The sequence below is a fragment of the Schistocerca gregaria genome, chromosome 11, assembly GCF_023897955.1.
Source record: "Schistocerca gregaria isolate iqSchGreg1 chromosome 11, iqSchGreg1.2, whole genome shotgun sequence".
In the NCBI taxonomy this organism is placed as follows: Eukaryota; Metazoa; Arthropoda; class Insecta; order Orthoptera; family Acrididae; genus Schistocerca; species Schistocerca gregaria.
The window spans coordinates 6321541-6347841 of NC_064930.1; the positions used below are offsets into that span (position 1 = coordinate 6321541).

At 50.4% G+C, this 26301-nt stretch overlaps 8 non-coding genes across 8 annotated transcripts; all 8 read right to left on the bottom strand.

Annotated features, from left to right (window-relative positions):
- Window positions 1-543: 543 nt before the first annotated feature.
- Trnaa-agc (transfer RNA alanine (anticodon AGC)) lies at window positions 544-620 on the bottom strand. Its single transcript has one exon. It is a non-coding gene; the product is annotated as a tRNA-Ala (tRNA).
- A 1496-nt stretch (window positions 621-2116) lies between these two features.
- On the bottom strand, window positions 2117-2190 carry Trnaa-agc (transfer RNA alanine (anticodon AGC)). The gene has a single exon. It is a non-coding gene; the product is annotated as a tRNA-Ala (tRNA).
- A 3073-nt stretch (window positions 2191-5263) lies between these two features.
- Trnaa-agc (transfer RNA alanine (anticodon AGC)) lies at window positions 5264-5340 on the bottom strand. Its single transcript has one exon. It is a non-coding gene; the product is annotated as a tRNA-Ala (tRNA).
- A 1496-nt stretch (window positions 5341-6836) lies between these two features.
- On the bottom strand, window positions 6837-6910 carry Trnaa-agc (transfer RNA alanine (anticodon AGC)). The gene has a single exon. It is a non-coding gene; the product is annotated as a tRNA-Ala (tRNA).
- Window positions 6911-8410: 1500 nt separating this feature from the next.
- Window positions 8411-8484, bottom strand: Trnaa-agc (transfer RNA alanine (anticodon AGC)). Its single transcript has one exon. It is a non-coding gene; the product is annotated as a tRNA-Ala (tRNA).
- A 3049-nt stretch (window positions 8485-11533) lies between these two features.
- Window positions 11534-11610, bottom strand: Trnaa-agc (transfer RNA alanine (anticodon AGC)). The gene has a single exon. It is a non-coding gene; the product is annotated as a tRNA-Ala (tRNA).
- A 3069-nt stretch (window positions 11611-14679) lies between these two features.
- On the bottom strand, window positions 14680-14753 carry Trnaa-agc (transfer RNA alanine (anticodon AGC)). Its single transcript has one exon. It is a non-coding gene; the product is annotated as a tRNA-Ala (tRNA).
- An 11365-nt stretch (window positions 14754-26118) lies between these two features.
- On the bottom strand, window positions 26119-26191 carry Trnak-cuu (transfer RNA lysine (anticodon CUU)). The gene has a single exon. It is a non-coding gene; the product is annotated as a tRNA-Lys (tRNA).
- Window positions 26192-26301: the final 110 nt, after the last annotated feature.

The window sequence follows — 26301 nt, forward strand, 5'->3', positions numbered from 1 at the left end:
GCAACGCTCACGCTAGTGACAGCCATTTATAGTTCGACGTCGCGCCAAAGCGAATGAGCACATTTCGCCTACGGCTTAGGCCGCTCTCCTAGTGTGGCTGCTCTGTGTCTGCAGGCAACGAGGGGCTGCAAGCTTCCTGTGTTCGCACCTATATCACCTGTGCTTGCTTGTCAGAGGCAGACTATCGCAAAACATACAACTCACTCCATGAATTGATTGCTACGGCATCTGTTATCAGCAGTCACAACCAGCAACACCAGTAGCAGCCGACTGCACGCAAAGAATGGGAACGTGCAGTGGGATTTACGTGAACTCGGCGCAAGGCAGATCTTTCCGACGTAGGCTTGAGAATCTTATGGGAACATTTGTACTGTTTCTAAATTAAGTGTAGGTGTGGGAGGAGGGTGCTTCCTGCGCACGAATAAAAGCACGCTTGACAATTGTGGATGCTAATCGTTCGCTTGTATCTGCCTAGACACCTCTGCTGGTTGGGAATTATTCCACTTGCATGGCAAGGTGCGCTTGTAGGTGTGTTAATAATTCTGGAGGCGCTGGGTATCGATCCCAGTACCTCTCGCACGCTAAGCGAGCGCTCTACCATCTGAGCTACGCCAACCTCCCCGTTGACTAATAGTGCTACATACAGCCATATCAACCTCACAGACCCTTGCACTCCCATTATTCCGCAGACAAACGACACTTTCTATGTATCAGTGAGGGTGTCTTTCAGGTTTCATGCATTCTGTATCGAATCGTAGTTGGCCACAATGAAAGTGGCACGCATAACGTCGAAAATAGAGTTCGGACACCGCTCTGAGTAAGACGAACGTGTTGTCCACTCTCTAGAATTCAATGACGTTATGCCGTGATACCTAAGACAGATCTGCACTTGATGACACCTCGATAACACCCGGTCCCCACACTTACATCTGGCTCTCCTGATGACAGTATACATCATATCAGTCTGTGACGCTGGTTTTGCAACTTCTTGCGTGCCTTTATGTTCGCCGCGACCAACACTTACCATGCACTGACCACAAAACATGGAGGAGCCGGGGATTGAACCCGAGGCTTTCACACGCTAAGCGAACGATCTGCCAACTGAGCTACGGCAGCACACACGACTGAGCTTGGCTATTCTCCATTGTTTGCGACTCTGATGTGCACGGGCACGATGTTTGGTTGGTTTGTAGCGGCGAAGGTACCAGAGTACAAAGGCGCGGACACGTTCATATACACAAGAGTTCCAAGTAGTTCCGATGCTCTGGTATTACGAATGCAAATTCCGTCTGTTTTTAACGTCTTAAATTGAAAGTGCGGTCACAAATTAGTCCATTTCACTCCTTGTCGACAATCACACAGCACCTGAGGTAACAAGCACATCTCGAGCCCCATTGTGCTCTCCATTGTTCATGCCAACTCAGTGCCTCGCTCTTTGCTACTGTGTAAAACTCTTGTCGTCCAACTGCGAAACACTGGGACACGTCTTCATTGCACTGATATACTACGAGACGCTGCCCAAACTTGGCAATCACCCATGCAGCCGACTTTTCCGACTTAACACGACGCTCACGCAACGCTAACGCTAGTGACAGCCATTTATAGTTCGACGTCGCGCCAAAGCGAATGAGCACATTTCGCCTACGGCTTAGGCCGCTCTCCTAGTGTGGCTGCTCTGTGTCTGCAGGCAACGAGGGGCTGCAAGCTTCCTGTGTTCGCACCTATATCACCTGTGCTTGCTTGTCAGAGGCAGACTATCGCAAAACATACAACTCACTCCATGAATTGATTGCTACGGCATCTGTTATCAGCAGTCACAACCAGCAACACCAGTAGCAGCCGACTGCACGCAAAGAATGGGAACGTGCAGTGGGATTTACGTGAACTCGGCGCAAGGCAGATCTTTCCGACGTAGGCTTGAGAATCTTATGGGAACATTTGTACTGTTTCTAAATTAAGTGTAGGTGTGGGAGGAGGGTGCTTCCTGCGCACGAATAAAAGCACGCTTGACAATTGTGGATGCTAATCGTTCGCTTGTGTCAGCCTAGACACCTCTGCTGGTTGGGAATTATTCCACTTGCATGGCAAGGTGCGCTTGTAGGTGTGTTAAAAATTCTGGAGGCGCTGGGTATCGATCCCAGTACCTCTCGCACGCTAAGCGAGCGCTCTACCATCTGAGCTACGCCCACCTCCCCGTTGACTAATAGTGCTACATACAGCCATATCAACCTCACAGACCCTTGCACTCCCATTATTCCGCAGACAAACGACACTTTCTATGTATCAGTCAGGGTGTCTTTCAGGTTTCATGCATTCTGTATCGAATCGTAGTTGGCCACAATGAAAGTGGCACGCATAACGTCGAAAATAGAGTTCGGACACCGCTCTGAGTAAGACGAACGTGTTGTCCACTCTCTAGAATTCAATGACGTTATGCCGTGATACCTAAGACAGATCTGCACTCGATGACACCTCGATAACAGCCGGTCCCCACACTTACATCTGGCTCTCCTGATGACAGTATACATCATATCAGTCTGTGACGCTGGTTTTGCAACTTCTTGCGTGCCTTTATGTTCGCCGCGACCAACACTTACCATGCACTGACCACAAAACATGGAGGAGCCGGGGATTGAACCCGAGGCTTTCACACGCTAAGCGAACGATCTGCCAACTGAGCTACGGCAGCACACACGACTGAGCTTGGCTATTCTCCATTGTTTGCGACTCTGATGTGCACGGGCACGATGTTTGGTTGGTTTGTAGCGGCGAAGGTACCAGAGTACAAAGGCGCGGACACGTTCATATACACTAGAGTTCCAAGTAGTTCCGAGGCTCTGGTATTACGAATGCAAATTCCGTCTGTTTTTAACGTCTTAAATTGAAAGTGCGGTCACAAATTAGTCCATTTCACTCCTTGTCGACAATCACACAGCACCTGAGGTAACAAGCACATCTCGAGCCCCATTGTGCTCTCCATTGTTCATGCCAACTCAGTGCCTCGCTCTTTGCTACTGTGTAAAACTCTTGTCGTCCAACTGCGAAACACTGGGACATGTCTTCATTGCACTGATATACTACGAGACGCTGCCCAAACTTGGCAATCACCCATGCAGCCGACTTTTCCGACTTAACACGACGCTCACGCAACGCTAACGCTAGTGACAGCCATTTATAGTTCGACGTCGCGCCAAAGCGAATGAGCACATTTCGCCTACGGCTTAGGCCGCTCTCCTAGTGTGGCTGCTCTGTGTCTGCAGGCAACGAGGGGCTGCAAGCTTCCTGTGTTCGCACCTATATCACCTGTGCTTGCTTGTCAGAGGCAGACTATCGCAAAACATACAACTCACTCCATGAATTGATTGCTACGGCATCTGTTATCAGCAGTCACAACCAGCAACACCAGTAGCAGCCGACTGCACGCAAAGAATGGGAACGTGCAGTGGGATTTACGTGAACTCGGCGCAAGGCAGATCTTTCCGACGTAGGCTTGAGAATCTTATGGGAACATTTGTACTGTTTCTAAATTAAGTGTAGTTGTGGGAGGAGGGTGCTTCCTGCGCACGAATAAAAGCACGCTTGACAATTGTGGATGCTAATCGTTCGCTTGTATCTGCCTAGACACCTCTGCTGGTTGGGAATTATTCCATTTGCATGGCAAGGTGCGCTTGTAGGTGTGTTAAAAATTCTGGAGGCGCTGGGTATCGATACCAGTACCTCTCGCACGCTAAGCGAGCGCTCTACCATCTGAGCTACGCCCACCTCCCCGTTGACTAATAGTGCTACATACAGCCATATCAACCTCACAGACCCTTGCACTCCCATTATTCCGCAGACAAACGACACTTTCTATGTATCAGTGAGGGTGTCTTTCAGGTTTCGTGCATTCTGTATCGAATCGTAGTTGGCCACAATGAAAGTGGCACGCATAACGTCGAAAATAGAGTTCGGACACCGCTCTGAGTAAGACGAACGTGTTGTCCACTCTCTAGACTTCAATGACGTTATGCCGTGATACCTAAGACAGATCTGCACTCGATGACACCTCGATAACAGCCGGTCCCCACACTTACATCTGGCTCTCCTGATGACAGTATACATCATATCAGTCTGTGACGCTGGTTTTGCAACTTCTTGCGTGCCTTTATGTTCGCCGCGACCAACACTTACCATGCACTGACCACAAAACATGGAGGAGCCGGGGATTGAACCCGAGACCTTTCACACGCTAAGCGAACGATCTGCCAACTGAGCTACGGCAGCACACACGACCGAGCTTGGCTATTCTCCATTGTTTGCGAATCTGATGTGCACGGGCACGATGGTTGGTTGGTTTGTAGCGGCGAAGGTACCAGAGTACAAAGGCGCGGACACGTTCATATACACAAGAGTTCCAAGTAGTTCCGATGCTCTGGTATTACGAATGCAAGTTCCGTCTGTTTTTAACGTCTTAAATTGAAAGGGCGGTCACAAATTGGTCCATTTCACTCCTTGTCGACAATCACACAGCACCTGAGGTAACAAGCACATCTCGAGCCCCATTGTGCTCTCCATTGTTCATGCCAACTCAGTGCCTCGCTCTTTGCTACTGTGTAAAACTCTTGTCGTCCAACTGCGAAACACTGGGACACGTCTTCATTGCACTGATATACTACGAAACGCTGCCCAAACTTGGCAATCACCCATGCAGCCGACTTTTCCGACTTTACACGACGCTCACGCAACGCTCACGCTAGTGACAGCCATTTATAGTTCGACGTCGCGCCAAAGCGAATGAGCACATTTCGCCTACGGCTTAGGCCGCTCTCCTAGTGTGGCTGCTCTGTGTCTGCAGGCAACGAGGGGCTGCAAGCTTCCTGTGTTCGCACCTATATCACCTGTGCTTGCTTGTCAGAGGCAGACTATCGCAAAACATACAACTCACTCCATGAATTGATTGCTACGGCATCTGTTATCAGCAGTCACAACCAGCAACACCAGTAGCAGCCGACTGCACGCAAAGAATGGGAACGTGCAGTGGGATTTACGTGAACTCGGCGCAAGGCAGATCTTTCCGACGTAGGCTTGAGAATCTTATGGGAACATTTGTACTGTTTCTAAATTAAGTGTAGGTGTGGGAGGAGGGTGCTTCCTGCGCACGAATAAAAGCACGCTTGACAATTGTGGATGCTAATCGTTGGCTTGTATTTGCCTAGACACCTCTGCTGGTTGGGAATTATTCCACTTGCATGGCAAGGTGCGCTTGTAGGTGTGTTAATAATTCTGGAGGCGCTGGGTATCGATCCCAGTACCTCTCGCACGCTAAGCGAGCGCTCTACCATCTGAGCTACGCCAACCTCCCCGTTGACTAACAGTGCTACATACAGCCATATCAACCTCACAGACCCTTGCACTCCCATTATTCCGCAGACAAACGACACTTTCTATGTATCAGTGAGGGTGTCTTTCAGGTTTCATGCATTCTGTATCGAATCGTAGTTGGCCACAATGAAAGTGGCACGCATAACGTCGAAAATAGAGCTCGGACACCGCTCTGAGTAAGACGAACGTGTTGTCCACTCTCTAGAATTCAATGACGTTATGCCGTGATACCTAAGACAGATCTGCACTCGATGACACCTCGATAACAGCCGGTCCCCACACTTACATCTGGCTCTCCTGATGACAGTATACATCATATCAGTCTGTGACGCTGGTTTTGCAACTTCTTGCGTGCCTTTATGTTCGCCGCGACCAACACTTACCATGCACTGACCACAAAACATGGAGGAGCCGGGGATTGAACCCGAGGCTTTCACACGCTAAGCGAACGATCTGCCAACTGAGCTACGGCAGCACACACGACTGAGCTTGGCTATTCTCCATTGTTTGCGACTCTGATGTGCACGGGCACGATGTTTGGTTGGTTTGTAGCGGCGAAGGTACCAGAGTACAAAGGCGCGGACACGTTCATATACACAAGAGTTCCAAGTAGTTCCGATGCTCTGGTATTACGAATGCAAATTCCGTCTGTTTTTAACGTCTTAAATTGAAAGTGCGGTCACAAATTAGTCCATTTCACTCCTTGTCGACAATCACACAGCACCTGAGGTAACAAGCACATCTCGAGCCCCATTGTGCTCTCCATTGTTCATGCCAACTCAGTGCCTCGCTCTTTGCTACTGTGTAAAACTCTTGTCGTCCAACTGCGAAACACTGGGACACGTCTTCATTGCACTGATATACTACGAGACGCTGCCCAAACTTGGCAATCACCCATGCAGCCGACTTTTCCGACTTAACACGACGCTCACGCAACGCTAACGCTAGTGACAGCCATTTATAGTTCGACGTCGCGCCAAAGCGAATGAGCACATTTCGCCTACGGCTTAGGCCGCTCTCCTAGTGTGGCTGCTCTGTGTCTGCAGGCAACGAGGGGCTGCAAGCTTCCTGTGTTCGCACCTATATCACCTGTGCTTGCTTGTCAGAGGCAGACTATCGCAAAACATACAACTCACTCCATGAATTGATTGCTACGGCATCTGTTATCAGCAGTCACAACCAGCAACACCAGTAGCAGCCGACTGCACGCAAAGAATGGGAACGTGCAGTGGGATTTACGTGAACTCGGCGCAAGGCAGATCTTTCCGACGTAGGCTTGAGAATCTTATGGGAACATTTGTACTGTTTCTAAATTAAGTGTAGGTGTGGGAGGAGGGTGCTTCCTGCGCACGAATAAAAGCACGCTTGACAATTGTGGATGCTAATCGTTCGCTTGTATCTGCCTAGACACCTCTGCTGGTTGGGAATTATTCCACTTGCATGGCAAGGTGCGCTTGTAGGTGTGTTAAAAATTCTGGAGGCGCTGGGTATCGATCCCAGTACCTCTCGCACGCTAAGCGAGCGCTCTACCATCTGAGCTACGCCCACCTCCCCGTTGACTAATAGTGCTACATACAGCCATATCAACCTCACAGACCCTTGCACTCCCATTATTCCGCAGACAAACGACACTTTCTATGTATCAGTGAGGGTGTCTTTCAGGTTTCGTGCATTCTGTATCGAATCGTAGTTGGCCACAATGAAAGTGGCACGCATAACGTCGAAAATAGAGTTCGGACACCGCTCTGAGTAAGACGAACGTGTTGTCCACTCTCTAGACTTCAATGACGTTATGCCGTGATACCTAAGACAGATCTGCACTCGATGACACCTCGATAACAGCCGGTCCCCACACTTACATCTGGCTCTCCTGATGACAGTATACATCATATCAGTCTGTGACGCTGGTTTTGCAACTTCTTGCGTGCCTTTATGTTCGCCGCGACCAACACTTACCATGCACTGACCACAAAACATGGAGGAGCCGGGGATTGAACCCGAGACCTTTCACACGCTAAGCGAACGATCTGCCAACTGAGCTACGGCAGCACACACGACCGAGCTTGGCTATTCTCCATTGTTTGCGACTCTGATGTGCACGGGCACGATGGTTGGTTGGTTTGTAGCGGCGAAGGTACCAGAGTACAAAGGCGCGGACACGTTCATATACACAAGAGTTCCAAGTAGTTCCGATGCTCTGGTATTACGAATGCAAGTTCCGTCTGTTTTTAACGTCTTAAATTGAAAGGGCGGTCACAAATTGGTCCATTTCACTCCTTGTCGACAATCACACAGCACCTGAGGTAACAAGCACATCTCGAGCCCCATTGTGCTCTCCATTGTTCATGCCAACTCAGTGCCTCGCTCTTTGCTACTGTGTAAAACTCTTGTCGTCCAACTGCGAAACACTGGGACACGTCTTCATTGCACTGATATACTACGAAACGCTGCCCAAACTTGGCAATCACCCATGCAGCCGACTTTTCCGACTTTACACGACGCTCACGCAACGCTCACGCTAGTGACAGCCATTTATAGTTCGACGTCGCGCCAAAGCGAATGAGCACATTTCGCCTACGGCTTAGGCCGCTCTCCTAGTGTGGCTGCTCTGTGTCTGCAGGCAACGAGGGGCTGCAAGCTTCCTGTGTTCGCACCTATATCACCTGTGCTTGCTTGTCAGAGGCAGACTATCGCAAAACATACAACTCACTCCATGAATTGATTGCTACGGCATCTGTTATCAGCAGTCACAACCAGCAACACCAGTAGCAGCCGACTGCACGCAAAGAATGGGAACGTGCAGTGGGATTTACGTGAACTCGGCGCAAGGCAGATCTTTCCGACGTAGGCTTGAGAATCTTATGGGAACATTTGTACTGTTTCTAAATTAAGTGTATGTGTGGGAGGAGGGTGCTTCCTGCGCACGAATAAAAGCACGCTTGACAATTGTGGATGCTAATCGTTCGCTTGTATCTGCCTAGGCACCTCTGCTGGTTGGGAATTATTCCACTTGCATGGCAAGGTGCGCTTGTTGGTGTATTAAAAATTCTGGAGGCGCTGGGTATCGATCCCAGTACCTCTCGCACGCTAAGCGAGCGCTCTACCATCTGAGCTACGCCCACCTCCCCGTTGACTAATAGTGCTACATACAGCCATATCAACGTCACAGACCCTTGCACTCCCATTATTCCGCAGACAAACGACACTTTCTATGTATCAGTGAGGGTGTCTTTCAGGTTTCGTGCATTCTGTATCGAATCGTAGTTGGCCACAATGAAAGTGGCACGCATAACGTCGAAAATAGAGTTCGGACACCGCTCTGAGTAAGACGAACGTGTTGTCCACTCTCTAGACTTCAATGACGTTATGCCGTGATACCTAAGACAGATCTGCACTCGATGACACCTCGATAACAGCCGGTCCCCACACTTACATCTGGCTCTCCTGATGACAGTATACATCATATCAGTCTGTGACGCTGGTTTTGCAACTTCTTGCGTGCCTTTATGTTCGCCGCGACCAACACTTACCATGCACTGACCACAAAACATGGAGGAGCCGGGGATTGAACCCGAGGCTTTCACACGCTAAGCGAACGATCTGCCAACTGAGCTACGGCAGCACACACGACCGAGCTTGGCTATTCTCCATTGTTTGCGACTCTGATGTGCACGGGCACGATGGTTGGTTGGTTTGTAGCGGCGAAGGTACCAGAGTACAAAGGCGCGGACACGTTCATATACACAAGAGTTCCATGTAGTTCCGATGCTCTGGTATTACGAATGCAAGTTCCGTCTGTTTTGAACGTCTTAAATTGAAAGGGCGGTCACAAATTGGTCCATTTCACTCCTTGTCGAATATCACACAGCACCTGAGGTAACAAGCACATCTCGAGCCCCATTGTGCTCTCCATTGTTCATGCCAACTCAGTGCCTCGCTCTTTGCTACTGTGTAAAACTCTTGTCGTCCAACTGCGAAACACTGGGACACGTCTTCATTGCACTGATATACTACGAAACGCTGCCCAAACTTGGCAATCACCCATGCAGCCGACTTTTCCGACTTTACACGACGCTCACGCAACGCTAACGCTAGTGACAGCCATTTATAGTTCGACGTCGCGCCAAAGCGAATGAGCACATTTCGCCTACGGCTTAGGCCGCTCTCCTAGTGTGGCTGTTCTGTGTCTGCTGGCAACGAGGGGCTGCAAGCTTCCTGTGTTCGCACCTATATCACCTGTGCTTGCTTGTCAGAGGCAGACTATCGCAAAACATACAACTCACTCCATGAATTGATTGCTACGGCATCTGTTATCAGCAGTCACAACCAGCAACACCAGTAGCAGCCGACTGCACGCAAAGAATGGGAACGTGCAGTGGGATTTACGTGAACTCGGCGCAAGGCAGATCTTTCCGACGTAGGCTTGAGAATCTTATGGGAACATTTGTACTGTTTCTAAATTAAGTGTAGGTGTGGGAGGAGGGTGCTTCCCGCGCACGAATAAAAGCACGCTTGACAATTGTGGATGCTAATCGTTCGCTTGTATCTGCCTACACACCTCTGCTGGTTGGCAATTATTCCACTTGCGCATGTAGGTGTGTTAAAAATTCTGGAGGCGTCGGGAATCGATCCCAGTACCTCTCGCAAACTAAGCGAGCGCTCTACCATCTGACATACGCCCACCCCCGTTAACTAGTACTGCTACATACAGCCATATCAACGTCACAGACCCTTGCAGTCCCATTATTCCGCAGACAAACACAACTCTCTATGTATCAGTGAGGGTGTCTTTCAGGTTTCGTTCATTCTGTATCGAATCGTAGTTGGCCACAATGAAAGTGGCACACATAACGTCGAAAATAGAGTTCGGACACCGCTCTGAGTAAGACGAACGTGTTGTCCACTCTCTAGACTTCAATGACGTTAAGCCGTGATACCTAAGACAGACCTGCACTCGATGACACCACGATAACAGCCGGTCCCCACACTTACATCTTGCTCTCCTTATGACAGTATACATCATATCAGTCTGTGACGCTGGTTTTGCAACTTCTTGCGTGCCTTTATGTTCGCCGCGACCAACACTTACCATGCACTGACCACAAAACATGGAGGAGCCGGGGCTTGAACCCGGGACCGTGCACACGCTAAGCGAACGATCTGCCAACTGAGCTACAGATACACACACGACCAAGCCTGGCTATTCTCCATTCTTTGCGACTCTGATGTGCACGGACACGATGGTTGGTTGGTTTGTAGCGGCGAAGGTACCAGAATACAAAGGCGCGGACACGTTCATATATACAAGAGTTCCAAGTAGTTTCGATGCTCTGGTATTACGAATGCAAATTCCGTCTGTTTTGAACGTCTTAAATTGAAAGGGCGGTCACAAATTGGTCCATTTCACTCCTTGTCGACAATCACACAGCACCTGAGGTAACAAGCACATCTCGAGCCCTATTGTGCTCTCCATTGTTCATGCCAACTCAGTGCCTCGCTCTTTGCTACTGTGTAAAACTCTTGTCGTCCAACTGCGAAACACTGGGACACGTCTTCATTGCACTAATATACTACGAAACGCTGCCCAAACTTGGCAATCACCCATGCAGCCGACTTTTCCGACTTTACACGACGCTCACGCTAGTGACAGCCTTATTTATAGTTCGACGTCTCGCCAAAGCGAATGAGCACATTTCGCCTACGGCTTAGGCCGCTCTCCTAGTGTGGCTGCTCTGTGTCTGCAGGCAACGAGGGGCTGCAAGCTTCCTGTGTTCGCACCTATATCACCTGTGCTTGCTTGTCAGAGGCAGACTATCGCAAAACATACAACTCACTCCATGAATTGATTGCTACGGCATCTGTTATCAGCAGTCACAACCAGCAACACCAGTAGCAGCCGACTGCACGCAAAGAATGGGAACGTGCAGTGGGATTTACGTGAACTCGGCGCAAGGCAGATCTTTCCGACGTAGGCTTGAGAATCTTATGGGAACATTTGTACTGTTTCTAAATTAAGTGTAGGTGTGGGAGGAGGGTGCTTCCTGCGCACGAATAAAAGCACGCTTGACAATTGTGGATGCTAATCGTTCGCTTGTATCTGCTAGACACCTCTGCTGGTTGGGAATTATTCCACTTGCATGGCAAGGTGCGCTTGTAGGTGTGTTAATAATTCTGGAGGCGCTGGGTATCGATCCCAGTACCTCTCGCACGCTAAGCGAGCGCTCTACCATCTGAGCTACGCCAACCTCCCCGTTGACTAATAGTGCTACATACAGCCATATCAACCTCACAGACCCTTGCACTCCCATTATTCCGCAGACAAACGACACTTTCTATGTATCAGTGAGGGTGTCTTTCAGGTTTCATGCATTCTGTATCGAATCGTAGTTGGCCACAATGAAAGTGGCACGCATAACGTCGAAAATAGAGTTCGGACACCGCTCTGAGTAAGACGAACGTGTTGTCCACTCTCTAGAATTCAATGACGTTATGCCGTGATACCTAAGACAGATCTGCACTCGATGACACCTCGATAACAGCCGGTCCCCACACTTACATCTGGCTCTCCTGATGACAGTATACATCATATCAGTCTGTGACGCTGGTTTTGCAACTTCTTGCGTGCCTTTATGTTCGCCGCGACCAACACTTACCATGCACTGACCACAAAACATGGAGGAGCCGGGGATTGAACCCGAGGCTTTCACACGCTAAGCGAACGATCTGCCAACTGAGCTACGGCAGCACACACGACTGAGCTTGGCTATTCTCCATTGTTTGCGACTCTGATGTGCACGGGCACGATGTTTGGTTGGTTTGTAGCGGCGAAGGTACCAGAGTACAAAGGCGCGGACACGTTCATATACACAAGAGTTCCAAGTAGTTCCGATGCTCTGGTATTACGAATGCAAATTCCGTCTGTTTTTAACGTCTTAAATTGAAAGTGCGGTCACAAATTAGTCCATTTCACTCCTTGTCGACAATCACACAGCACCTGAGGTAACAAGCACATCTCGAGCCCCATTGTGCTCTCCATTGTTCATGCCAACTCAGTGCCTCGCTCTTTGCTACTGTGTAAAACTCTTGTCGTCCAACTGCGAAACACTGGGACACGTCTTCATTGCACTGATATACTACGAGACGCTGCCCAAACTTGGCAATCACCCATGCAGCCGACTTTTCCGACTTAACACGACGCTCACGCAACGCTAACGCTAGTGACAGCCATTTATAGTTCGACGTCGCGCCAAAGCGAATGAGCACATTTCGCCTACGGCTTAGGCCGCTCTCCTAGTGTGGCTGCTCTGTGTCTGCAGGCAACGAGGGGCTGCAAGCTTCCTGTGTTCGCACCTATATCACCTGTGCTTGCTTGTCAGAGGCAGACTATCGCAAAACATACAACTCACTCCATGAATTGATTGCTACGGCATCTGTTATCAGCAGTCACAACCAGCAACACCAGTAGCAGCCGACTGCACGCAAAGAATGGGAACGTGCAGTGGGATTTACGTGAACTCGGCGCAAGGCAGATCTTTCCGACGTAGGCTTGAGAATCTTATGGGAACATTTGTACTGTTTCTAAATTAAGTGTATGTGTGGGAGGAGGGTGCTTCCTGCGCACGAATAAAAGCACGCTTGACAATTGTGGATGCTAATCGTTCGCTTGTATCTGCCTAGGCACCTCTGCTGGTTGGGAATTATTCCACTTGCATGGCAAGGTGCGCTTGTAGGTGTGTTAAAAATTCTGGAGGCGCTGGGTATCGATCCCAGTACCTCTCGCACGCTAAGCGAGCGCTCTACCATATGAGCTACGCCCACCTCCCCGTTGACTAATAGTGCTACATACAGCCATATCAACCTCACAGACCCTTGCACTCCCATTATTCCGCAGACAAACGACACTTTCTATGTATCAGTCAGGGTGTCTTTCAGGTTTCATGCATTCTGTATCGAATCGTAGTTGGCCACAATGAAAGTGGCACGCATAACGTCGAAAATAGAGTTCGGACACCGCTCTGAGTAAGACGAACGTGTTGTCCACTCTCTAGAATTCAATGACGTTATGCCGTGATACCTAAGACAGATCTGCACTCGATGACACCTCGATAACAGCCGGTCCCCACACTTACATCTGGCTCTCCTGATGACAGTATACATCATATCAGTCTGTGACGCTGGTTTTGCAACTTCTTGCGTGCCTTTATGTTCGCCGCGACCAACACTTACCATGCACTGACCACAAAACATGGAGGAGCCGGGGATTGAACCCGAGGCTTTCACACGCTAAGCGAACGATCTGCCAACTGAGCTACGGCAGCACACACGACTGAGCTTGGCTATTCTCCATTGTTTGCGACTCTGATGTGCACGGGCACGATGTTTGGTTGGTTTGTAGCGGCGAAGGTACCAGAGTACAAAGGCGCGGACACGTTCATATACACTAGAGTTCCAAGTAGTTCCGAGGCTCTGGTATTACGAATGCAAATTCCGTCTGTTTTTAACGTCTTAAATTGAAAGTGCGGTCACAAATTAGTCCATTTCACTCCTTGTCGACAATCACACAGCACCTGAGGTAACAAGCACATCTCGAGCCCCATTGTGCTCTCCATTGTTCATGCCAACTCAGTGCCTCGCTCTTTGCTACTGTGTAAAACTCTTGTCGTCCAACTGCGAAACACTGGGACACGTCTTCATTGCACTGATATACTACGAGACGCTGCCCAAACTTGGCAATCACCCATGCAGCCGACTTTTCCGACTTAACACGACGCTCACGCAACGCTAACGCTAGTGACAGCCATTTATAGTTCGACGTCGCGCCAAAGCGAATGAGCACATTTCGCCTACGGCTTAGGCCGCTCTCCTAGTGTGGCTGCTCTGTGTCTGCAGGCAACGAGGGGCTGCAAGCTTCCTGTGTTCGCACCTATATCACCTGTGCTTGCTTGTCAGAGGCAGACTATCGCAAAACATACAACTCACTCCATGAATTGATTGCTACGGCATCTGTTATCAGCAGTCACAACCAGCAACACCAGTAGCAGCCGACTGCACGCAAAGAATGGGAACGTGCAGTGGGATTTACGTGAACTCGGCGCAAGGCAGATCTTTCCGACGTAGGCTTGAGAATCTTATGGGAACATTTGTACTGTTTCTAAATTAAGTGTAGTTGTGGGAGGAGGGTGCTTCCTGCGCACGAATAAAAGCACGCTTGACAATTGTGGATGCTAATCGTTCGCTTGTATCTGCCTAGACACCTCTGCTGGTTGGGAATTATTCCATTTGCATGGCAAGGTGCGCTTGTAGGTGTGTTAAAAATTCTGGAGGCGCTGGGTATCGATCCCAGTACCTCTCGCACGCTAAGCGAGCGCTCTACCATCTGAGCTACGCCCACCTCCCCGTTGACTAATAGTGCTACATACAGCCATATCAACCTCACAGACCCTTGCACTCCCATTATTCCGCAGACAAACGACACTTTCTATGTATCAGTGAGGGTGTCTTTCAGGTTTCGTGCATTCTGTATCGAATCGTAGTTGGCCACAATGAAAGTGGCACGCATAACGTCGAAAATAGAGTTCGGACACCGCTCTGAGTAAGACGAACGTGTTGTCCACTCTCTAGACTTCAATGACGTTATGCCGTGATACCTAAGACAGATCTGCACTCGATGACACCTCGATAACAGCCGGTCCCCACACTTACATCTGGCTCTCCTGATGACAGTATACATCATATCAGTCTGTGACGCTGGTTTTGCAACTTCTTGCGTGCCTTTATGTTCGCCGCGACCAACACTTACCATGCACTGACCACAAAACATGGAGGAGCCGGGGATTGAACCCGAGACCTTTCACACGCTAAGCGAACGATCTGCCAACTGAGCTACGGCAGCACACACGACCGAGCTTGGCTATTCTCCATTGTTTGCGAATCTGATGTGCACGGGCACGATGGTTGGTTGGTTTGTAGCGGCGAAGGTACCAGAGTACAAAGGCGCGGACACGTTCATATACACAAGAGTTCCAAGTAGTTCCGATGCTCTGGTATTACGAATGCAAGTTCCGTCTGTTTTTAACGTCTTAAATTGAAAGGGCGGTCACAAATTGGTCCATTTCACTCCTTGTCGACAATCACACAGCACCTGAGGTAACAAGCACATCTCGAGCCCCATTGTGCTCTCCATTGTTCATGCCAACTCAGTGCCTCGCTCTTTGCTACTGTGTAAAACTCTTGTCGTCCAACTGCGAAACACTGGGACACGTCTTCATTGCACTGATATACTACGAAACGCTGCCCAAACTTGGCAATCACCCATGCAGCCGACTTTTCCGACTTTACACGACGCTCACGCTAGTGACAGCCTTATTTATAGTTCGACGTCTCGCCAAAGCGAATGAGCACATTTCGCCTACGGCTTAGGCCGCTCTCCTAGTGTGGCTGCTCTGTGTCTGCAGGCAACGAGGGGCTGCAAGCTTCCTGTGTTCGCACCTATATCACCTGTGCTTGCTTGTCAGAGGCAGACTATCGCAAAACATACAACTCACTCCATGAATTGATTGCTACGGCATCTGTTATCAGCAGTCACAACCAGCAACACCAGTAGCAGCCGACTGCACGCAAAGAATGGGAACGTGCAGTGGGATTTACGTGAACACGGCGCAAGGCAGATCTTTCCGACGTAGGCTTGAGAATCTTATGGGAACATTTGTACTGATTCTAAATTAAGTGTAGGTGTGGGAGGAGGGTGCTTCCTGCGCACGAATAAAAGCACGCTTGACAATTGTGGATGCTAATCGTTCGCTTGTATCTGCCTAGACACCTCTGCTGGTTGGGAATTATTCCACTTGCATGGCAAGGTGCGCTTGTTGGTGTGTTAAAAATTCTGGAGGCGCTGGGTATCGATCCCAGTACCTCTAGCACGCTAAGCGAGCGCTCTACCATCTGAGCTACGCCCTCCCCCCCGTTGACTGATAGTGCTACATACAGCCATATCAACGTCACAGACCCTTGCACTCCCATTATTCCGCAGACAAACGACACTTTCTATGTATCAGTGAGGGTGTCTTTCAGGTTTCGTGCATTCTGTATCGAATCGTAGTTGGCCACAATGAAAGTGGCACGCATAACGTCGAAAATAGAGTTCGGACACCGCTCTGAGTAAGACGAACGTGTTGTCCACTCTCTAGACTTCAATGACGTTATGCCGTGATACCTAAGACAGATCTGCACTCGATGACACCTCGATAACAGCCGGTCCCCACACTTACATCTGGCTCTCCTGATGACAGTATACATCATATCAGTCTGTGACGCTGGTTTTGCAACTCCTTGCGTGCCTTTATGTTCGCCGCGACCAACACTTACCATGCACTGACCACAAAACATGGAGGAGCCGGGGATTGAACCCGAGGCTTTCACACGCTAAGCGAACGATCTGCCAACTGAGCTCCGGCAGCACACACGACCGAGCTTGGCTATTCTCCATTCTTTGCGACTCTGATGTGCACGGGCACGATGGTTGGTTGGTTTGTAGCGGCGCAGGTACCAGAGTACAAAGGCGCGGACACGTTCATATACACAAGAGTTCCAAGTAGTTCCGATGCTCTGGTATTACGAATGCAAATTCCGTCTGTTTTTAACGTCTTAAATTGAAATGGCGCTCACAAATTGGTCCATTTCACTCCTTGTCGACAATCACACAGCACCTGAGGTAACAAGCACATCTCGAGCCCCATTGTGCTCTCCATTGTTCATGCCAACTCAGTGCCTCGCTCTTTGCTACTGTGTAAAACTCTTGTCGTCCAACTGCGAAACACTGGGATACGTCTTCATTGCACTGATATACTACGAAACGCTGCCCAAACTTGGCAATCACCCATGCAGCCGACTTTTCCGACTTTACACGACGCTCACGCTAGTGACAGCCATTTATAGTTCGACGTCGCGCCAAAGCGAATGAGCACATTTCGCCTACGGCTTAGGCCGCTCTCCTAGTGTGGCTGCTCTGTGTCTGCAGGCAACGAGGGGCGGCAAGCTTCCTGTGTTCGCACCTATATCACCTGTGCTTGCTTGTCAGAGACAGACTATCGCAAAACATTCAACTCACTCCATGAATTGATTGCTACGGCATCTGTTATCAGCAGTCACAACCAGCAACACCAGTAGCAGCCGACTGCTCGCAAAGAATGGGAACGTGCAGTGGGATTTACGTGAACACGGCGCAAGGCAGATCTTTCCGACGTAGGCTTGAGAATCTTATGGGAACATTTGTACTGATTCTAAATTAAGTGTAGGTGTGGGAGGAGGGTGCTTCCTGCGCACGAATAAAAGCACGCTTGACAATTGTGGATGCTAATCGTTCGCTTGTATCTGCCTAGACACCTCTGCTGGTTGGGAATTATTCCACTTGCATGGCAAGGTGCGCTTGTAGGTGTGTTAAAAATTCCGGAGGCGCTGGGTATCGATCCCAGTACCTCTAGCACGCTAAGCGAGCGCTCTACCATCTGAGCTACGCCCTCCCTCCCGTTGACTGTTAGTGCTACATACAGCCATATCAACCTCACAGACCCTTGCACTCCCATTATTCCGCAGACAAACGACACTTTCTATGTATCAGTGAGGGTGTCTTTCAGGTTTCGTGCATTCTGTATCGAATCGTAGTTTGCCACAATGAAAGTGGCACGCATAACGTCGAAAATAGAGTTCGGACACCGCTCTGAGTAAGACGAACGTGTTGTCCACTCTCTAGACTTCAATGACGTTATGCCGTGATACCTAAGACAGATCTGCACTCGATGACACCTCGATAACAGCCGGTCCCCACACTTACATCTGGCTCTCCTGATGACAGTATACATCATATCAGTCTGTGACGCTGGTTTTGCAACTTCTTGCGTGCCTTTATGTTTGCCGCGACCAACACTTACCATGCACTGACCACAAAACATGGAGGAGCCGGGGATTGAACCCGAGGCTTTCACACGCTAAGCGAACGATCTGCCAACTGACCTACGGCTGCACACACAACCAAGCCTGGCTATTCTCCATTCTTTGCGACTCTGATGTGCACGGGCACGATGGTTGGTTGGTTTGTAGCGGCGCAGGTACCAGAGTACAAAGGCGCGGACACGTTCATATACACAAGAGTTCCAAGTAGTTCCGATGCTCTGGTATTACGAATGCAAATTCCGTCTGTTTTTAACGTCTTAAATTGAAAGGGCGGTCACAAATTGGTCCATTTCACTCCTTGTTGACAATCACACAGCACCTGAGGTAACAAGCACATCTCGAGCCCCATTGTGCTCTCCATTGTTCATGCCAACTCAGTGCCTCGCTCTTTGCTACTGTGTAAAACTCTTGTCATCCAACTGCGAAACACTGGGATACGTCTTCATTGCACTGATATACTACGAAACGCTGCCCAAACTTGGCAATCACCCATGCAGCCAACTTTTCCGACTTTATACGACGCTCACGCAACGCTCACGCTAGTGACAGCCATTTATAGTTCGACGTCGCGCCAAAGCGAATGAGCACATTTCGCCTACGGCTTAGGCCGCTCTCCTAGTGTGGCTGCTCTGTGTCTGCAGGCAACGAGGGGCTGCAAGCTTCCTGTGTTCGCACCTATATCACCTGTGCTTGCTTGTCAGAGGCAGACTATCGCAAAACATACAACTCACTCCATGAATTGATTGCTACGGCATCTGTTATCAGCAGTCACAACCAGCAACACCAGTAGCAGCCGACTGCACGCAAAGAATGGGAACGTGCAGTGGGATTTACGTGAACTCGGCGCAAGGCAGATCTTTCCGACGTAGGCTTGAGAATCTTATGGGAACATTTGTACTGTTTCTAAATTAAGTGTAGGTGTGGGAGGAGGGTGCTTCCTGCGCACGAATAAAAGCACGCTCGCCAATTGTGGATGCTAATCGTTCGGTTGTATCTGCCTAGACACCTCTGCTGGTTGGGAATTATTCCACTTGCATGGCAAGGTGCGCATGTAGGTGTGTTAAAAATCCTGGAGGCGTTGGGTATCGATCCCAGTACCTCTCGCACGCTAAGCGAGCGCTCTACCATTTTTTTTTGTTTTCTTTTTTTGGCTTTTACTTTTTTTTGTTTTCTTTTTTTTTGTTTTTTTTCTTTTATTTTTTTTCTTTATTTTTACCATTTGAATTGGATACCTCCAGTCCTGCCCGCTGTTGCCATTAGACCCAGTATTGTGGTTCCATGGTAGACATTATGTGCGGCGTCGAATGCCGTAAACATCATTGGCCTTCTGCGACATCGCACTCATGGGGTTACTTGTTAGTACCTCGATAGGCAACACGTGACGCGTTCCACACGCTATGTGTTTATGAGGGGCGCTAGTACCAAGTCCCAATCTTTACTCAGTTCAAAGTAGCCATTTTTACGAATGATGATGAAATGATGAAGACAACACAAACATTCAGTCCCCGAGCAGAGAAAATCCCCAACCTGGCCGGGAATGGAACCCGGGACCCCGTGATCCAGAGGTAGCAACGCTAGCAACTTTTTTTTTTTTCTTGTCAAGCGAATTATCTTCGATGTTCAGTGAGACTCATAGCTTTAGACCGAAATGTGGCAAAAAAAAGGAAAAAAAAAGAAAAACAGTTGGGCGCCAACAGGCGACTATAAATTCAGAAGCCACGACGATTACCAATTTTTTTTTCTCCTTCTCTTTTTTTTAGAATGCATAAAAAAAAACAAGGCAGCCATGCGCAAAAAGTTGCCAATAAAGTGAACTAAAAAGGGCCATCTTGCTCTCCGCGGTCACATTGCTAGGCGGGCGGCCAGGAACGGGCGGTCGTCATTACATTGGACATCACCAGCCACCAATCGTTGGAGCGCCCGGGGCCGCTGCACACAGTCAGAGACTGTTTCTGTTACCATAGGGGAATCGTGGAAAGATCACATCTACAAGTTAATGTCTTCTCACACCCGGCACACCCCAGCTGGGTGGTGGGTCCGTGAATGACGAACCCAAATAGTTCGCAAAAAGGTTCCGGCAATCCTGTCTGTTCGTTAAGACCAGAAACTCGTCGATCAAATAGTACCATAAATCGAGGACGTCTTTGTCTCCATCGCGGTATATGTAGTGTATCGCCATTCCTCGTACCCAATTAACCGCATTCATCCGGGTCATAGGGAAATAGACAGCGTCGGGATGAAAGAGTTCTTGGGGTAAAATCGAAACGTAGGGGCGGCGGAGCAGGAAAGCCAGGATCTGGCGGATCAGTTTCCAGCACTCACGCGCGGGGCCACAGTTCAGTCTATGTTCGTCCGTGTCTAACGTCGTGCAACGGGGGCACACAGGGACGTCAATTAGGTGAATGGCATGCAGCCGTTGTCGGGTTGGAAGTTTCTCGTTAACGACCACATACCACGTCGACCGCACGAAAGTAGGAACGGCGCGTGGATGGCTCGCCATACCCGTGGCCAGTCGACCGTAGGGTGGCGCCGTACAATGTCGTTATCCGGAGTCCAGTGCTGGAGAGCACTATAATAAGTCTTCGCTGTCGGATTCCGTGTCTCCAATATAACCCGCAACACATAGCTATGCTATACGAAAAACGTTCTAATATGTGACAGCGAGGGCGATAAATGTCCAACTGGTACCGGTGGGTACAGCGTACGTGGGGCCACTTCTTCAATCAGTAGGCCGGGGAGACTGGCTGTTGGTGAAAGCCAGAGTCGCCTCATGGAACGGAGATACAGTGCCAGCGCTCTGTGCTTGACGTGAGTGAGTCCAACACCGCCTTTGTCGAAGGGTAAAGTAAGCGTAACAAAACGGATCTTGAAAACAGCACCATCGTTCACCACGTGTCCAAACACTGCCTGTATCCAGGAAGCCATCGTGTCCGTTATCGGCAGTACATGGGCGTAATGGTTAAGGTGAGAAGCCATGTACACATTGACGTATTGGGCGCGTTGCAAAAAGTTCAATGATCTGAATTTATTGAGACGAGCCTCTAAACGGAGTCGTCGTAAGACCATACGATACGTAAAGGCCGCCGTGCGTTGTATTTGTCGATGGAGTGATATCCCTAAACACTTGAGCATCGGGACCTTTGTCAGAGGTACGGCCAGACCTGCAGGCATTCCTCGTCCTACCTCCATGTAGCGTGATTTCCGAAGGTTGAGCACACTGCCTGCCACCGCCCCATACTGGTGGAGCCAGGAAAACGCCGTGTGTAATTCGTCACCAGACCGTGCTAGGAACATCACATCGTCGGCGTATGCACCACATCGAAAGGTTACGGAACGGAGGGTAAGTCCTTCTAAGCGTCGCCGTAGTCCGTGAAGAGCTGGTTCGAGGGCAACGCAGAAGAGCATGGCAGAAAGAGGACAACCCTGCCGGACGGACCTGTTGACACGGACGGGGGCGGACCGACAGCCGTTGATCATAATCCTCGTGACAGCCCCATGGATCAATCGAAGCACAACAGACGTCGTCAGACGCGGGACACCGATGTGTTCCATAACAGCACGCAGGAAACCATGGTTAACGCGGTCGAAAGCATGGTCGAAGTCCAGCGCAACAAGAGCGCCTTGGAGGCGGCAAGTTTGCATGAGCGCCACCACGTCTCTATAGGTGCTTAAAGTCGTAAACACATTAGTGTCGCCCCCGAGGCAGGTTTGATCAGTGTGAATGGCCGCCATTACCGTAGGTTTGAGCCTCTCACGGAGCATGCGTGTCAACAGCTTATAGTCAGTGTTTAGCATTGTCAACGGGCGAAAATCTAGAGGGCGACGGCCTCCGCCGGGTTTGGGCACAGGGATCAAGAGACCCTCAGTAAAGTCAGATGGTACCTGAAAATCGGCGTCCAGGAGTTCACTGTACATCCTGACCCACATTGGGCCCATGAGATCAAAGAACCGCTTGTAAAATTCAAGAGGGAGGCCGTCAGGGCCAGGCGTTTTGTTGGGAGAGCCACGCAACAGAGCCTCTCGCAGTTCTTCCAAAGTCACCGCCGACAAGAGCGTAGCTTCATCTTGTAGGTTCCGAGAGACTGGTAGGTCAGATAGGACTTCCCTGACCCCTACATTCATGTGGGACTCCCTCTCGTAAAGAAGTTTATATGACTGTGTGAACGCTCGGACGATATCCATTTTTGCGTCAACGCGTCGCCCATCCTCCGTCTCAACCTCGGTAATGAGCTGCCTCTTGCGTCTTCGGCGTTCTTGAATGATATGGTGGAGGGAAGGTCGTTCACCACGAACATCATCAGTCGTCCTCGCTCGCACCCGCACACCCGCAAGACGTACAGCGTTGATACGAAGCAATTGTGCCTTGACGCGTTGCACTGCTGATTGTCGCTCTGGCGACGGTGGTTGTACAGCCAGTTCGCGGAGCGCAGTATAGTAAAAATCAGTAGTCGCAGTATACCAGCGCACTCGGTCGCGTCCATAGCTGACTAATGTTCGGCACAGTGCCGGTTTTGCACACCGTAACCACCATTGAAGTACAGAACGGTAGGCGGGTAAACGCCGGTGGCAATTGCTCCATGTGGACTCGACTGCGCGTCTGCAATTTATCTCATCAAGAAGGGCCACATTGAGGCGCCACGGACCCCTACTTCGGCGGACGCGCTGGAAGGGAAGGGTGAGAGTACACACATATGCGAGGTGATCCGTGAACGCTGCCGGCCACATCTCAGCGTCGACAACGGCCGATCGTAGGCCGCGGGTGACGTAGACTCGATCCAAACGGCTTGCGGAGTGACTAGTAAAGTAGGTGTGTGCTCGACGGTCGCCGTGTTGGATGATCCAGGTGTCCAACAAGGCCAAGTCCTGTACAAGTGCCTGGAGTGCCGGGCAGGTGGTATAGTGTGGCTCCTGGTCGGATGGGCGGAGCACACAATTAAAATCGCCGCCTACTACCAAGTGGTCGGTATTGCCCTGGAAGAGCGGGGCTATATCTTCGGCAAAAAAGGTGCGCCGTTCTCTCCTTTTGCCGGTGCCTGAAGGAGCATATAAGTTCACCAGACGTACTGTACCAATCGTGAGTGCGACCCCCCGGGCCGACGGTAAATAGGAGACATCAGTGGCCATTATCCCTTCCCGCAGTAGAATCGCCGTACCTCCGCCGCCCACATCTGCAGGCATAGTGTAGGCGTCATATCCGTAGGCATCGAGACAGAGTCCTGATCGGACTTCTTGAAGGAAAACAACGTCCAGATCCGCAGCGCGTAACGTATCCTTCAGCATACGGGTCTTGACATCAGATGTAATGCCATTGACGTTGATCGTGGCGAGGCGGTATGCCTGGTCCATCAAGTCTCGGGAGGTGACCATGGTATGACAGGAGGGCAGTAGTCGTGACGTGGAGCGCCGGTCTTGCGAAGTGCTAGGCAGCGACGAGAGGTGCTCATGCCGTCCTAGGCGTCTGTCGCCGGCCGCGTAGACGCTGCCATCGGCATCGGTGCATCGTCTTGGTTCTGAAACGCATCCTGCAACTCCATCTCCTGCGCCCAGTCGCCCAGAGACGTTGACACCACTGGATCTCGAGAGGCAGACGGAGGCAAGGGTGCATCCCCGGTGTCGGAGCTGCGGTGATCTCCCGCATCCCCATGTGGTCCAGACCCAGCGGTAGTGGGAGAAGACGTCGAACCGTGTGAGACGGTAGGGTCGCCTGTGTCGGCGCGGTGGAGCGGTTGAGGCACCTCGTCATCCAGCGGTGTCGCCTCGGGCTGTTCTACGTCGTCGGTTGTCTTGCCACGCTTCTTATGACGCTTGGGTGATTTCTGCTTACGCTGCCGCGCCTCTGTTTCCGACGTAGGGCAAGGGGAGGACGCTGCATCCTGTGCTTCAACTTCCATCGCACCGTCGGCGAGCCGTTGTGACGGTGCGCCGGGGTCCGACGAAAGGACATCAATAGCATCAGCACTGAAAGACGCTTGGGGCTCCGTGGAAGCTACTGCAGGGTCCTCCAAAGCTCGCACCAATACAGTGGGGTCGTCATATACAGCTGGCGTCTCCCGTCTCGCCGCCGCAACATACGTAATCGGCAGAGAGGTCGGTGTCGACGGACGAATCTGGTCGGTCGAGGGTGTCTGCATGAGACGGCGTTGCAGGCATTCGGTACGCATGTGTCCCGTCTGGCCACAACCGGAGCAGGTTCTCGGCTGACCGTCGTAAATAATTATTGAACTGCAACCAGCGATCGTGAGATACGAAGGAATATGGCGATGCAGGTCAATACGGACTTGTCGCACCCCGTTAAGGACAGGGTAGGTGTCGAAGGGCTTCCATTTTTCGGCCGTGTGGCCGAGAACTGTTCCATAGGGTCGAAGAGCAAGGGTGACCAAATCCGCTGGAACTTCAAAAGGGAGCTCAAACACGCGCACATTTTGGATTCCCAATCCAGCACGTTCAAGTGTCACCACACCCACGTTTCCGTCTGAGTGGCAGAACCGATAACCTGCCGTCGAGCGTCTGAGAAGTTTGTCACATGCTTCGTCGTCAGTGAACTTAAGATATACGACGCTGGAGACAATTGATAAGTGGATACCGATCAGCTCGTTAGGATCAACATGTACCACATCGCGTAAAAAACGCTCTACTTCGTGGGCCTTGGGTCTAGAGTACGTACTGTCGTACTGCAGCTTGATCGTGGCTTTCCGATACGAAAGAGCCATCGTGTGCAGGAACGTGACGGCAATACGTAACACTAGCGCGTCGGTGCGGTAAACAACAATACACCCGGACACGCGACACGGAGCGGCCGGGGCGTACTGCACCGCTCCACAGCCAAAGGCCGACTGGATCCATTAGGCCACACGGTCACTGACGACCAAGTATAACTTATATACGACTCATCGCGAAACGCTCACACCCCCTGAGGAATTGTGTTTTCGTTCCACACAGCCGCTGCCCCTTACTCTTTCCCACCCATTCGTTACATTCAACCTCTTACGAGACCGACCAAACATAGTCAGGAAAACAAGATCACACACTTTGCGCATTCGGAATCGATGGCAGGGTGTCCCTCGCCGCATTTGCTACGATGGCCATTTGCTACTTCTGCAGAAGCGGCGGCGGCGACGGCGACGACGACGACGACGACGACGACGACGACGACGACGACAACGACGACGACGACGACCGCGAGAGGCTCTGAGATTAGTAAGAAATACATCTATAAAATATAATTCAGACTGCCTCGTCCCACCTTATGCCGTACCGCTTTGGCAAATGCTTTATCTGCGCCATTCGCCTTAATCACATCTGACAGTAATTCTTGATAATACGCCTGTCGCTAATTGTTCCTCATCACAGATACTGTTTGCTATACGGCCACGATGCGCAACTGATTTCCAAGATTCGTCTTCCTCCTGTGAAGATGGAACTCACGACCCCTGGTTTACTAGACCATTGCTCTACCACTGAGCTAAACAGGCGCCGCCTAGCGGCACTTTTGCGTACTTCGTCCGTACGGTCGTCTGAATCATCAGACTTCAGCTGACAACACTTCATATTTTCGACTAATATTTGCAGCTATGGCAACCCATTACTGCTTGGCTACACATCTGACACGTAGCCGTGTTCTCTCCAACCAAAACCACTTGCACTTCAGAACATGACTTTCACACATGTCTACAAAATCACCTTCACCTTCAAATACAGTTTTCTTGCGACTGATGGAGACGTAGGCAAATTTTAAAGTTGCTATTTCCATTACATCACGTTAATCAGAAAATCGGTAATTTACTCCTGCAGCGGTAAACAATTCCCTTCCGCCTAGCGTAGGGCTCGAACCCACGACCCTGTGAATAAGAGTCTCATGCTCTACCGACTGAGCTAGCCGTGCTGCCTCGTTGGATTCCTGCTGGGTAGCAGATCACACAGTACTCGTTTGGGAAGGGTGGTCCCATACAGAATCTCTCCATGCTTCCTAATGTTTTCCTAACGCCACACTCG